This window comes from Elgaria multicarinata, chromosome 4 (genome assembly GCF_023053635.1).
Source record: "Elgaria multicarinata webbii isolate HBS135686 ecotype San Diego chromosome 4, rElgMul1.1.pri, whole genome shotgun sequence".
NCBI lineage: Eukaryota > Metazoa > Chordata > Lepidosauria > Squamata > Anguidae > Elgaria > Elgaria multicarinata.
In genome coordinates this window covers 78734961-78747817 of record NC_086174.1, presented here as the reverse complement: position 1 = coordinate 78747817, position 12857 = coordinate 78734961, and the positions used below count along the sequence as shown (strand labels likewise).

Sequence of the window (12857 nt, the reverse complement as noted above, 5' to 3'; positions counted from 1 at the left end):
AGGTTCTTCCTTTTTGCCCTTTTTGAAGATAGGGACAATGTTTGCCCTCCTCCAGTCATCCGGCACCTCACCCGTCTTCCATGATTTTGCAAAGATAATAGACAAAGTTTCTGAGAGTTCTTCCGCTAGCTCCTTCATTACTCTAGGATGCAGTTCATCGGGCCCTGGAGATTTGGACTCATTCAAGGAAATTAGGTGTTCTTTGACCATTTGTTTATCAATCTCAAAGTGCAATCCTGCCCCCTCAACTTCTGCTTCACTTTTTCCAGGGGGGGTCATAGACCTGCTTTTGGGAGAAGACTGAGGCAAAGTAGGAGTTGAGCACTTCAGCCTTCTCTTTGTCATCTGTTATCAATTTGCCATCCTCATTAAGCAGTTGAACCACCATTTCTTTCCTCTGTCTTTTACTACTCACATATCTGAAGAAAGCCTTTTTATTGCTTTTAGCATCCCTCGCTAATCTCAGCTCATTCACAGCTTTAGACTTCTTGACGCCATTTCGGCACTTCTGCACCACCTGTCTGTACTCTTCTTTTGTAGCCTAGCCTTCCTTCCACTTCCTATATGTATCCTTTTTTGTTTTCAGGTCATCTCTAAGCTTTTTGTGGAGCCACATTGGTTTCCTCTGTTGTCTTCTATCTTTTCTCCTTGTTGGAATTGTTTGTAACTGTGCCTTTAAAATTTCCTTTTTCAAATATTCCCACCCATCCTGCACTCCTTTTCTCATTAGGCTCATTTGCCATGGGACCTTACTTATCATAGTTCTGAGTTTATTAAAATCAGCTTTCCTAAAATCCAGAGTACGTGTATGGCTACACTCAACTTTTGTCTCCTTCATAATCAAGAATTCAAGTATGACGTGGTCACTTTCCCCCAGAGTTCCTGTAACTGCCACTTTATCCACTAAGTCATCCCTATTGGTCAATATCAAGTCAAGGATTGCCGATCCTCTAGTTCCTTCCTCCACTTTCTGTAGGAGGAAGTTATCACCCACACATGTCAGGAATTTCTTGGAAGGGCCGCTTTTGGCAGTATTGGTCTCCCAACAGATATCAGGGTAATTGAAGGCCCCCATCACTACTACATCACACTTCCTTGAAACACTGGCAATTTGTTTCTCAAAAGTTTCTCGAATAACCTAAGTTCTGTTCCTGGTACCTCTGTCCCATAATATCTGCATATAGCAAGTTGCAAGAACAGAGCAGCGATTATTTTGGCTTTCCTCAGAAGACATAGAATCATAGAATAGTAGAGTTGGAAGGGGCCTATAAAGCCATCGAGTCCAACCCCCTGCTCAAGGAGGAATCCACCCTAAAGCATACTAGACAGATGGTTTCTTGCAGATATTATCTCTTTTTAATCCTTATGTACCACACTATCCCATATCAACTTTTATCTAGAGGAAACTGGCAACAATGATGGATCCTCAAACAACCATTTGAATATATATATATATATATCACACACACACACACCTCAATTCACACCTAATGATCTATATAAATTGAGCAATGTCCAGATTTACTTCTACATGTCACTGTTTAGACATCCATTTTGCAGTGGAAAGCAAGTGTGGAATAGCCCTTAATAGCTTTACTTAAACCAGCATGCCATCACTATAGCAGACCACACTATATATATTTTTCAAAATCCCACCAGCCCCATCTTGTTTTTATGTGCATAATCTGATACCCATGAACCAAATTCAGCAGCATTTTACCTCCTTTTGTAGTAGTAGTTAAAAATAAGTTGATTAGTGCAACAGGAATGACAGACGTTAGGGACAGTGTATTAGTCCCTAGGCAGCATTTGGCCTTCAACTCACATAGTGTTCTTTCATTTTAGCTTTCCCAAAGAAAATCCTACACCTGTCCTTTGTTCCCTTTAATACCTATTATGCATATGCGAACTCACCAAAGACCCTACTCATTACCTCATTGCACTGCTGACTGATCTTTCATTACTCCTGCATTACTCAATACTGAGACCACACCTCTTCAGTGCTACCATGAAGAGAGATTATCAACATTATTCTTTTTGTCTTTTTAAAACTGCTTTAAAAGCCCTGGCTCCTCAAAACCATCAATCCCCTCAAGACATCAGGCGGGTAGACTTAACTAAACATAAGATGATTCAGTATGAAATGCACTTTCAAAACTAAGTAAGCACCTGCTTTTATTGCATGTATGGTAACTGCACAAACTCCTATCTAATTAGTACATGTTAGGAACAAATGTATGCTATAAAGGTATACAGATGAATGGGAAAACATTCAATAGTGCAAAAAATGTTACACAGTAAACATGTATCATGTTAGTACTTCTCCATTATTTATTCCTGTTAAGACATCCTCAAATTAGTGGTTATGCTATATGATCTTACATATGAGATCTTCCTTTTTAACCACAGTTCCAGCACTTACATAAGTATATGAATGTGATATGGTTGCCCTTAATAGTTCCTCAAGTGCACATGATGTGCTTGAGGAACTCCAAGGTCACCTACATTCATTATACTGGATATGATTTGAAACACCTCATGTAGCAAGGTAGATAATGCTGACACAATATATGGGTTGTCCTCTCTGCCCTTCCTAACCAGCAGTCAAAGCCAAACCATAAGAACAGAGTTCACCCATTCATTACCTGATCACATCAATCACTCCTAGTATTATGGAAAATGAAAACTGTACTAAACAACTCTCACTTAGGAAACAACTTACAGAGAAGACAAATGTTGGATGCTGGATGCAGAAATATATTAGCCTGGTCATGTTAGTGACCAACAGCCTAGTCTTACCACACCAAATTCGGATTGGACTAAATGCAGAGTACTTTGTTTACACATATTTATATATGCACGCATGTTGCTAAGAAATTAAACTCAGAGCTATTTGCTGTTCTGAACCAAGGGTATTTTGAGAATCATGCTGGATTGAAACCACTAAAGTATTTATTAAAAATTTACATTAGAGCAATAAAGCAAAAGATCTCAATGGAGCTTTTTGCCTGCAGCTGGTTCTGCATGTGCAAAATAGGTAACGGGGATGAGAACTCAACAAGATTTTACCTGGGTAAGCATCACAGCACACTTATCTACTTTCTGCATCAAGTTAGTTAAACAAAGATTTTCAGCTTCACTATCATTTCATTGCATCAAAAAGTAGATCTACTTTTCCAGGGATGATTCAGGATGACAGAAGAAAATGAACAGGCTCAGATTCAAAAGTTTACTACAACAACAACAGCAGCAGCAGGTGCTTGGAATACTGCCTTTAATCAACTGTCCCTACACCCTAGAAAAGCATGAAAAATTAAACATGCTGTGCAACTGGAAAAATGAAAGCAAGTTATTTAACATTTCTGCAACATGGAATTTTACTTTTCTGAAAAAAGATCTAATCATGTTGAAAAGCCATTTTACTTACTCTTTTTCTTGAAAAATTTGATTAAGGATTTGAGCTTTGTATTGATAAGCACCACCATTTCAGAGAAGCCTGTCCTGCTTGCTCCTGCAGTTTGGATCCCATAGAAAGCAGCAGTATGATGCGGTAAACTAATTTCCAGAGCTTTCCCAACAGTTCTTGCAAACGCTACTAACTTTTTGCATCCTTCTACCACCTCCACCACACTTTGTTTCTCCTTTAAGGGTAAGCTCAAAGTTTCAGGGAACGTCCCACCAATTAGAAACCATTAACAGTCCTTGAACCTGAAAGCTTCCTCCTGAAACATAATGCGGGTGCCTGCAACAGCCAGTCACAACACGGAGAGGGGGGTGGGGAGCTAATCTTTGTTCATGCTTGCATGGAAGCAAGATGGAGATTTCTGCTTCAATGCTCATTGATAGATGTCTCCCTCTCATCCCCCTCCCTTTAGGAAATCAACAGTTTCCCCTCCCTCTGCAGGTTGTACGCTACAAAGATGAGTAACACTAAGTAATTTCCCTCGGTAGTAATCTAATGGGATCTGGAAATCCTTTGCAGGACAGAAGAGGCGGGTGCTTTCTTGGCTATACTTTGTATCCCCCTGGCTAATTGTGAATATGCAGAAAGGGAGACTTTCAACTATTGTTTTCCAAAGCAGCATCCTTCTTACCATACCAAGGGCAACCTTTATGCTCAGCAAGGCTCCAGTCCCGGAACAGAATCTCCATGGAGCTGTGAAGAAGCATTGCTTTTTTGTGCAAATCACCAAGACCTCTTTCCCCACCCTTTTATTAATCTCTTAATCTCTTCATTCTGACTGTTTCCAACAAGGAATTTTTCTTCACACCACCTTTTCTACAAATCACACATCTCCTATCAACTACAAATCTGGAGACAAACAAATAATATTGCATGCATCTTTCAATTCATTCACTCATATGCTTTGTTAAAGTCAACTTAGAAATAAAATCACCACAAAAATATATATGAACAAGTCTATACAACCTAATACATAAGCTATAAGAAGTTTAAAATAATATATTCTCTTTCCTGGGATGAATGCAGAGAATTTGAAATGAAAACAACATCTCTTTCCACCGTTTACAAACGATACACAATTTCTGCAGAGAAAAATGCTAACTACAGCATCAATGTGCTCAGCAGGGCATGCCTGCAGCACAATGCTTGGGCTCAAAAAGTCAGTCCGCCCTTTCAAAGGAAGGCTAAGTAATGGCTTGGCTTGGCATTGACAGGAATTCTCATTTCTCCAAAGAAACGCCAACAGCAGGGGCTGTCCCAGCATTTTCTGAGAGAGGCCACATAGGTTCAAACCTTTGGGGTAGGACATGCAGAAGCAGATGCTCTTGAGAAACATTCCCTGCCTTGGTGGATTTTCCAATAATCATACGTGCACAGAACAAAATACAAATGCTTTTTTTTTTTCTTAAAGAAAACTTGTAGAAAAAATGTAAGCAGCACTTAAATGTCATATATTTCAAAGTGTCTGAACACTGTAGAAATAACACTGTAGAAACTTCCTCACAGGAGGAGACTTGAGACTTAACAGAGAACTGCTCTCCAACTGAAGAAGGAGAAAACCTGCATTAGCCCAAAGGCAGCCTGAAGAACCCCACCTCAGGGATGCATAACCTGGGTCCCCCTCTAATACTTTTGACCCTTTCCTGAGCCAGGCATTGATTTGAAATTCTCCTCTGTCACCCACTAGCCCTCGATAGCAGCAGTGGGCCTGCTGCGAAATCCAGAGTCACCGTAGGAGTTCCTGTTTGGATGTCAGAAGGCTCTATCACCAGGGGAATACTTGGGTGGAGATAGAAGATCCAGTTGAAACCAGTGACACTGCTAAGGGCCAGGAAGAGTTGGGGCTGGCAATTAATATATAAGGCTTTCAATCTCCTCTGGACATTTGTTGGGCTAACAGCTCTCTTTGAACTGTTATCTCCAGCTTCCTTCACTAGTGGCAGTTGGAGAAATCAAGTTAGAAGGAGGACACAGACTATTAGAAGGAGGTAGGGAAAGTGGGAGTTAGGATGGAGAAATAGTGAAAGGAATTAGGGGCCAGAGTTAGTTAAATTAGTGAGTGAGTAGAATCAGAGACAGGGTGTGAACGAGAAGGAAGGGAGAGAAGTGATTGAAAGCAGAGATGTGGTGTGAGGCAATGGAGTGAACTTTTAAATAGTGCTTTAGTCATACTGCAGTGGGACCATGATATAAGGTATAAACAAAGAAAAGCGTGCAACTGTTCAGGGGGAGAAGGAAGGCCCTCCTGCCTTATACTTTGATCTGGTGTATAAGGAAAACAGCAAACCAATGTCACCTGCTTTAATACAGAATGCCTGGGGTGTTGGGGAAGGTAAAAGAAATATGACCATCAAATTTTGAAACCATGATCATCATATTTGAGCTATTTGAGATGAAACATTAGTTAGCGCAACTAGTTTCTATTCAACTGTGCAAATTCTGTCACTACAAACGTCATTTTGTTGTAAAATAATTGTGCAGGTTACTTTTCACATTTCTAATAAATGAAAAGTAATTACTTCTCTCTTTTAAAACTATATAGTGATCTTTATAAAAATGCAGAACTGCTATTTTTAACAGCTTTCACATGTTATAGCTACTGGGAATACCAGGAGAGGCAGATGTTTTAACGTTGTGTGCTCGAAGTATGTGTGTTCTGCCCATCCCCCTGTCTATCATTTTGCCCTCTTTACACATATATTTCCAGTTGACCTGTTCCACGGCAGTCCTCTGGGACAGTCACCCAGACAATCAGGATCACATAAAAGGTTTTTAGCTGTTAAACAATTAGAAGCATTTCTTTTCCCACATTATATTAGAAAGAAACCTTAGGAATCATTCTTACATTAGCTAAAAATTCCAAAATTGTCATACTATGAATTGATGCTACTAAATCATCAATATATATTTTTAAAAAATCGTAATTCTGAAATATGAAAAACCATTAACTAATATGAATGACATTTTACAATGTAATATTGCAAGAAAGATGCATTAATTTGTTCATCAGTATTCCAACAGCCCACATACCCCATTCAGAAATTAAAACCTTCTAAGAAAATTGCTGGATTCAAGCTTAGATTCTATCAATATTCTAGAGCTCACAGAAAGATATTCTAAGGTTTAGCCACTGCTTAACCAAAATAAATATGCGCAAAAAACACAAAATCTCAGAAACCTGCAGAATAATTCACGAAGCCAAGAACAACATTACTGGCAATCTCAGAGCCTCTCCTTCTCTGATCAATTAACTTGGGGTGAGGGGGAGGTGTTCATACCAGTAATATTATAAGTCAACAGAATATTATAAGTCAACAGATCCAGTATCTGGATCTTTGGCCAACACAAAATAAGCTATACACATTTGCTAAGACCGAGAGAGCCAATGTGGCGTACTGTAGAGTGTTGACCGGGAAGAGCGGGGGGCAGGCTGTAATCCTCGCCTCAGCTATGAAGCCCCTCTGTGACCTTGGACAACTTACTATCTCTCAGCCTAACCTACCTCACAGGGTTGTTGTGAGGATACAATCAAGGAAGGAGACATATACACTGCCCTAACATCCTTGGAAGTTTGGTGGGACACAAATTATATCAATGTAAGTAAATACTAAGTACATGTACCCAGGAGTAAAACTTAACTTAATGGAACTTGCACTATGCTGTGCATTAAAAAGCTTTTACACCATATGTACACAAAAATAACTAGGCATGTATGTTGAAGATTCTTGAGAAATTAATCCCCCACTCCCAAAAAACTTTAAAGTATCTCCACTTTATGAAGCAAATCTGTTTTGTTATGTGTATACTGGTGGTAAATCAGTATTTCCCAAAGCAAACATCTTTGCAATGTACAGCAAGGAGATTTCACAAATGCTGCCAATGAGCTCCCACAAACCAGGCACGTTTTACTTGCCAGAAATGCATTTATATTTATAGATTTTCAATCCAGACAAATTGACAAAGCAAAAGAGAAATCTCCTTTAGGAAGCACTGAACCCTCTCTCAGATGTAGGCTTTTGACTACTTTTATTGCTTTCAAGAGATCTCTCCAAGAACGTCTTTAGAAGCCATAGTTACTCCGGCCAATTAATTCTGTAATAAGTACCTAAGAAAAAAGAAAAAAAGGCCATCCAGCCTTCCCCACTTACATTCAGGCTCTATTAATCTAATCAACCTTGTGATGTTCTTCTACAAGAAGCAATGATAAATAATTTATAAATTATGAGGCATTCTTTTCTCCTCTCAAACCAGCCAGACCCAACCATCCACTGGCATTTTCCTTGAGAACAAAAGTGAGTTCCTGCCACAAAGACACTCCCAAGAGGGAACGAATTCAGCTGCCCCCCTCTCCAAGTCTTGAACTCAAGTTACTCACAATGGTCTCTTTCAACTAGCCAGTCCTTAGCCTCATGCATCTCAATGATTCTCCAGCTACTAAGAAGTGATAATTAAACTAGGGATCCAGAAAGGAATCTGAAAAAATGCTGCATTTTACCCATAACAGCTGTTAAAGAAAGAAAAAGAGCTGTGTATCACTTAATCCAAAGGGAGAAGCATGCATGAAGTGGGGCTTTGAAGAGATTATAGAGTAGGTAACTGCTTTTTAAAAAAATCATTGCCGCTCCCTCATTATCCACTACACAGGAGAATAGAAAACTCTGGGAATGAAGAATAAAATGGATGGAGAAACAATGCAGCATAAAGTATATAAAGGAAAAGCTGACAGGTTATTATAATAATCTCATTTAGACCATAAAGTAATAAAGCTTGACTAGTGGGTGGGTTTTTATTGGGTGTTTTTTGTTTGTTTGTATGTTTTTTGTTTTGTTTTGTTTTTGTTGGTTTTTTTGGTATTTTCTGATTCACTCTCTGTCTGCCATTCTGAACTACCACCTTGAGCACCACCACAACTAGGCAAAATCTGTCAGGGTCAGATTTTAATATCAGTAAGGATCTCAAGTTTTGAAATGTGTGCTTATCTAACCCAAGTCTTTGGAACAAGGAAGGATATAAATAAAAATAAAATAAACAAAACACTATTCTATCCATTACTAAGCCTTAAGTGTACATGCAGGAAAAACAACAGTTACTTACACAAAACATCTCTAGTGAAATAGTTCAAACAGAAATGAAATAGGTGTCATGAGTTTTTAATCAGCCCCTACATTCAGTACATATTAACTTACCAAATGTACAATATATCCAGCACCAGTGCCTGCCAACAGTGGAACAACTCTTCCTATCTCATTTGGAAACAGTCCAGTTAAATCAGATTAATTTATAGAATTTCAAAATCAATCCCATTTTAAATCATATCAGGTCTGAATCAGCACAGAACTCTCCCTGTTGTGTCCCCATGCCAGCTACCGTATTGACAGTCCTCACTAAGATTCCTGCTCCACTTTCCCATATTTGCTAGAGTGGTAGGAAGGGTTTTGTTATCATTGTTGTTTATTCGTTCAGTCGCTTCGGACTCTTCATGACTTCATGGACCAGCCCACGCCAGAGCTTTCTGTCGGCTGTCGCCACCCCTAGCTCCCCCAAGGTCAAGTCTGTCACCTCCAGAATATCATCCATCCATCTTGCCTTTGGTCGGCCCCTCTTCCTTTTGCCTTCCACTTTCCCTAGCATCAGCCTCTTCTCCAGGGTATCCTGTCTTCTCATTATGTGGCCAAAGTACTTCAGTTTTGCCTTTAATACCATTCCCTCAAGTGAGCAGTCTGGCTTTATTTCCTGGAGTATGGACTGGTTTGATCTTCTTGCAGTTCAAGGCACTCTCAGAATTTTCCTCCATTCCTGCTATAATATATGACAATATCCAGGACCAATATGAACTATGTGAATAATATCTACCACACTTTCCAGTGGTGCTTGTGTGCTGCTGCACATCTTTATGAGACTGGGGTCTGAAGCCTGAGGCTTACCACAACAACTGAACAGTCTTCATTTCAGAAAGTATGCAGAAAAGAAAAGAGCAGTGTCAACAGGATGTATTTCAGATTAGCAGAAACTCTAAAGTGGATCCAGTTCTGATTTGAAATGAGTTTGGGATGCAACCATGATCTCTTGATGTCTCAACATTTATGTTGAGACATCAGTATAACGAGATTGTTATACAACCACTGGTCCACTACAGAACAACCACACACTCCAGTTAGTGGTTTATCATGCAAGTATTGCCACCAAGCCCAGCATAACTGTAGAATTATGGGCTCTATGAAATAGGATTACTCAGAAAGCAAAAATACTTATAAGCTTGAAAACCAATGATTTTAAAAACTTAAGAAGAGCCCTCTTGGATCAAAACAAAATCTAATTAGACCAGTATCCTGTTCCCATAGTGGCCAATCAGATACCTCCGGAAAAATCACCACAGACTTCTTTCACATGATGATTAAGCTTATCACAGGCAAGATACCCTACTATCATATAGAACCAATTTGAGATAAAGAAGTCTAACAACCTGACTAGATATTGCAATTATGATATTACAATTATGTATGATATTACAATTATGATATTACAATTATATCACAATTATGTGATATTACAATTACGGAATGCTGCAGGATAAGTTTCAGATATGGTTTTGGTATTAATTTTCCTAATTTGAGTCTTTAAGCAGGGCAAGTCGCAATGAAACCACTTGCCTTAAAGTGGTGCAGGTAGGTAATTTTACACCCTGGACATAATGGTCTTATGGAAGGGAGGGGGCTTTAGAAAGCCAAGTGTATTACTTCAACTGTGAAGCACACATCCCTTCCCAGCCCGCCATTTCATGCTTTAAAACTGCTTCTACATTCCTGATATGTTAGAGCAAACAATTTTTTAAAAGAAGTTTGTCTACCCTAATAAAAAAGGCATACTCTGAGCATGTGCACTTTTGCACTTTAAATTCACTTAAATCATACCCCCCTCATGACATTACAAATAAAATGGAATTTGCTTCTGCTACCCTGATGCTTTTGTTTGGGATTAAGGAGCTTTTTGTTGTAGAGGATTATATCAAAAGTATAAATAATATAAAGAGCATTAATATTACCATATACATCCTGCCCAGCCTATGACTATAAAATGTTTTAAGCTTAACTAAAAAGGATACTGCAGTGATCAGTGTCACCCCCACTGGGACCCAGCATGTGAGCCACTGCCCCATCTCCTGTCACTCTCTGCCTGGTCCATCCCCTTGGGTTGTGGGGCCCTCAACTTTCACACCAAAGTCCAGCCCTACTTGCACCACTGAACAAAACTAAACAAAAATGAAGCATCATTTTCCAAATACAAGAAACTGACAGAGCTTCCAGTGCTCCTTTTCAACAGTACAAAGCAAGGGAATCTGGTTAAAATCTGTTTATTTATCCTCTGCATTTTAGAGATTGCACAGTGGAAGGCCAGGGCAGTTGAATGTGGGTTGAAGACAGTTGTTAACAGGCCCAACCAGTCTCTTAGTGACATTTGTTTATTGTTATGCATGAAGTGTCATTAATTTTAAGTGTGATTATTTTTTTTCAAACTAACATATAAATTTAATATAATAAAGCAACAGCTAACTATTAACAGAGTACAGCAACTAATTAAACAAAATAAAAACAAAGCCTACAACAAAGAGGAACATTTCTTCTAAAATGTCTGAAAGAATAGGAAGGTCTTAATATAGCAGCAAAAAGATTGAAGTATCTGTGCAAGTCAAGCCTCTTTGGGGAGAACACTTTAGAGTCAGGGTACCACCACAGAAAAGGCCTTTTCCTTTTAAATACATAACAAAGCTTTGCTATATAATATTTTAAATCATGAGCAAACTTCTTTCATTCAGGCGAGCTACTTCATAAGGATAATGTATTCTAGACTGAAACTGTTTTAATACCGTAGTTACATCTTTCTCGTACAGAACCCCAAGAATGTAGTCTCATGACAGGTACTGAGAATTTTTCACTAGCACTCTAGTTCCTTTATATATTCATTGCTTTGGATCCAAGACAATTGAATATGTTTGTAAGTAGTTTGCAGTAATACCCATGGTTTCATAGAATTCTTTCCAATTTTGTGGTACTATTACACAAAATTAATTATTTTTTTCTAAAGTGGTCACTACTCAGCCTAAACTCTGAAGGTAATCAGGACATAAAGTAAAGGTTCAGTTTTGAAATTATTTCTTAATTCAGAAAACAAACACCACAAACCTCAGATATTTGTAATTTCAGTAAAACAATCATGACAATAATGTTATGTATTCTGAGTCAGAACATTTAGATTATGGAATTAGAATAAAAGTGCTTCCCAGATAATGTGTGGCCTATTTCCACTTTCTTGCACAATCGATAGGACAAATAATGGCACAAACCAGGAATATCAGAAAATAATTTGGGTTTATATGAACCTTTATACAAAAATAGATTCAATTAAATGCTACTAAATGTAGCCAACTAAATAAGGTGTCCAATTTGAAAGTAAACATCCAAGTCAGCAGCACACAGAGGAGTCAGATATGTTACTGGGGGGGGGGGGGGGAGAATCTACTTTAAGGTCAATGGGAGGAATGACCTTAAAAGAAGGAAATTTGATTAAAGAATTAAAAAAAAGTCAATGATACAATCAATACAAATGAATTACCAACTCCCTTAGGAAAGCTTAACCAATAAAAGCCCAGAACTGCAAGCTTATCATGCTTGCGATGTGAAAAAAGCTTGATGCTCCTTTAGCTTATTTACATTCAGAGCCCGAGTGTGGAAAGAAATCTGAAGCACAAAGTCCTGAGCTCCCCAGTTACAAAATGAACTCACCGGATGGACCTCTACTCTCTAGCTCAAATTTACATTTCAATATACTTCACAAGGTTGCTGCAAGTAAACACAGAGCAGAATGATACATTTCGGAATTATTAATAGGGTTGGTAGTTATTTTGGAAAAAATAAATATATCGTAAAACAGTTATTACATTGCAAATCCACCCTAATGGAGACTAATTACAGGATTTACCTGTTTGGCAGGAATGGGCAGCAGAGTATTTTTTTCACGTGGCACCACATGCAACATTACACTATGTGGACTAAAAAACATCATGCAATAATACATTTATATCTATAGATGCATACAAGGAAATACAGAAGGTAAAACTGCTACACATAATCCTTTATTCTGCTTAGGTAATAGTCAGTTGTACTTCAGGTTTGAACAGCAACAAGCCAATTCTTCTCCCAGTTACCCACTGATAGCACACTTCCACTTCTGATTCTGTTTAATTATTTAAACCTAATACTATGGTTACCATCTGCTTGTTCATTTTTCAAGGCACAAGCTCACCATCTTTGACCCACCATGCTATCATGGTTCAAGGAAGAAACATTTATCAGCAAAAAGAAACTACAGCTTTAGAATGCCAACTCCCAGAGCAAAA

General features: G+C 38.5%; 1 protein-coding gene across 2 annotated transcripts in view; it reads right to left on the bottom strand.

Annotated features, from left to right (window-relative positions):
- Window positions 1-12857, bottom strand: part of NHSL1 (NHS like 1) — a 191539-nt gene that overhangs the window by 57858 nt on the left and 120824 nt on the right. The window lies entirely within an intron of this gene.